This window comes from Sciurus carolinensis, unplaced genomic scaffold, assembly GCF_902686445.1.
Source record: "Sciurus carolinensis unplaced genomic scaffold, mSciCar1.2, whole genome shotgun sequence".
NCBI classification, from domain to species: domain Eukaryota; kingdom Metazoa; phylum Chordata; class Mammalia; order Rodentia; family Sciuridae; genus Sciurus; species Sciurus carolinensis.
This window is the reverse complement of record NW_025920122.1, coordinates 1,610,321-1,613,287: the sequence shown is the minus strand read 5'-3', so window position 1 is coordinate 1,613,287 and position 2,967 is coordinate 1,610,321. Positions and strand designations below refer to the sequence as shown.

The 2,967-nt window shown below is 37.0% G+C and overlaps 1 pseudogene; it reads left to right on the top strand.

Annotated features, from left to right (window-relative positions):
• The first annotated feature begins 511 nt into the window (after positions 1–511).
• Positions 512–2,106, top strand: LOC124973793 (CCR4-NOT transcription complex subunit 4-like; annotated as a pseudogene).
• The last annotated feature ends 861 nt before the right edge of the window (positions 2,107–2,967 follow it).

Below are 2,967 nucleotides of genomic sequence, written 5' to 3'. Positions count from 1 at the left end.
CAACATCACTAGTCATTAAAGTCACGCAAATCATAAACACAATGGGATACTACTTCACCTCCATTAGCATTGCTACTATTTAAAAAATTTTAAAGAATTTTTTGAAGCATTGGTCAGGATATAAAGAAAACAGAACCCTTATACATTGTGGTGGAAATCTAAAACACAGACACTAAGGAAATAACAAGGAGATTTCTCAAAAAAATAAGTACATGGGAAGTCTTACCCTAATGTAAGATGGTGACTGGCTATGGAACCCACCAAAAGCTGAGACTGTCTCTCAGTTATAAATGTTGGACTTCTGAAGCAATGTGGCCTGGTTATGAAGAGTTTTTCCCCTTACGCTAGTTCAGTGGTCTCTTGTAAGGAAATGGCGTGGAGTGGAGTCCACTAAGGGAAAAGTGAGGAAAGGCAGGTGGGTCTTCAAAGTTCTACATTTTAGCTCTCAGTGCTCAACTTCCTTTCCCCATAAATTAGTATAAACATTTGCCACTGTTGAATAAACATGAAGATGTCTCAAAATCCTGATGCTAAGGAAGATCCTGTGGAATGCAGTCTTTGCATGGAGCCCTTGAGATATATGAAATAAACTTTTTCCCTTGCACCTACCTGTGGCCACCGGATTTGTCAATTTTGTTGGCCTAGAAGTTGCACTGATGAAAATGGTCTTTGTCCTGCACATAGAAAGCCACATCCAGAAGATCCAGAAGTTCATGAACCACTCTCCCAGGAAGAACTGCAAAGGAGAAAGAATGAGAACAAAATGAGAGAAAACAGAAATTCACAAATATTTGCCTAGTGTATATGCTTTCAAAAAAATCTCATCTTTGTTGTACGTCTGTCCCAGTGCCTAGCTGACCCAGGGGTTTTAAAACAATCAGAATACTTTGCGAAGTTTGGTAAAACACACTAAGTTTGTCATCAATAATAGCACATCATATGCAGGCTCACAGGGTCCTAGTGCCAGTGCTTATATCTGACCTATATCTGGTCAGAAAATGCTCTAAGTGCTATACAGTGTGTCAACAATGTCGTGGTAGATAGCATAACTCTTAAGGAATCCTTGGTGCAAAATAATAAATAAATAAAAATGGTGCATTTATTTCTTTCAGAATACGCAGTGTCCAAAACCTAACTGCATGTACCTACATGAATGGGGAGATGAGGCAGGAATCTTCACAAAAGAGGAAATTCATGTTGATACACACCAAAAATATGAACAGAAATTATTTCAAGAATTGTATAAGTTAAATTCCAATTTTCTTCAATTATCTATGGATTCAGTTGATAAAAATAAGAACCAAGTGACACCACTGCAGAGCACCATTGATACACCTTCAGAATCTCTCACTATAGGGAACTGTGGTAATTCTCAGCAGATATCAAACACTAATACACCTTCACCACCACCTGATTTATCAAAATCCAATCCAGTCATCTCCCAAAGTACATCCAATCACAGTACAAGTCCCCATTTGAAGAGGCAGTAACAGATTCACAGTCACTATTCTCTGCCAATTTTTGCCATTCTAACCCTTCCCAAGTGGTTTTCCTCCTTTTCCCAGCTCCCCATGGACATCTAGTAATTGGCCTATGGCACCAGAGCCACAGAGTCTCTTCACATCAGAGAAAAACCAGTATCATCCTCTACAGACTGGCAAGCAGCATATGTCTCTGGTTCTTCTAAACAACCAGAAGATGACTTGGGGTTGGATCCTTTTGATGTTTCTCAAAAAGCTATAGCAGACCTGAGTGAGCAGGAATTGTTCATCCAAGACAAACTTTCCCTTTCACACACATCTCTTTAGAACTTTTCACATACAACAACTGCCAAAGTCTTGGCTCTGGATTCCTACATCTGCTGCATGAACCAATGCCAACTCTCTTAATTGTACCTTTTTGGTCTTGCCACAAAGCTTCCCTCAATTGCAGCAGCACTGAGCAATTTACAATTCCTTCAGTTTTCCAGGCCAGGCAGCCTACTATTCTTGGATAGCCTTTCCATGCAATAGCATCATGCACTTGAAACACACAGCAAACCACACTTCAAATAGTACTTCTATGGACTTGAATTTGGTTTCACTGAAAGCCTTTGAAAACTCTTGATTGACTCATGCTTCTCTTTGTTGAGTGGGTAGGGAGGGAACTGTTGAATAACAGAAGGTACTTATTACTCATGGAAATTTCTGTAAAAAAAGTATTATAATCTAAAATATTTTTAATTAGACAGGTACCTTGTAATTTTGCACTTTTTTAGGATGATGGAGTATTATACGAAGTCAATGTTTGGAAGCATTTTGCTAAATAGGATAATTACCAAACTTTATTATGGTATATAAGTAAAAAAAGAAAAACAAATACATGGACACTGAAACTATGATTCTGTAACAGTCCAATGTCATAGTTAAAAAAAAGTCTTATTTCACATACAAAAGTAAAGTGGTTAAAACAATTTTTAATATAATAATTAATGAGGACCTGAGGGATTAAAGTCACTCTAACTGGTAGGTCATTTACTTATTTTGACTGATACACACATCAACACTATGCTATAGAGTTTGAGCATATTTGAGAGCTCTGATTATTCTTTGGTAACATGTCACGGACATACTTTGTGTGGAAAAGAAGCTGTTCAAGGAGAGAAATTTATCCTTTCAGTCTTGTTTTTAATTACAGAGGAAATATTATGTATATGTAAGAATATAAGTTTGATTCCAGAATATTTATGGTTTTGTTCTTCTACCCTTGAAGGTTTCAGCCTTTAGGGTCTAAGACCCTATGTGACATTTAGAGGTAGTGTTTTCTAAGGAGTCATTCTTAGTAGTGTTGTCATTTAATTTGGGCTTTTGAGATGATGTGCAAAAGAGAGTTTGTTCATCTTCTGATTCTCTCAAGTAGAATACAGCAATTCCATACTCTGATACAAAATTTACATAATTAAATTTTATCTCATCTTTGCCTTTATTG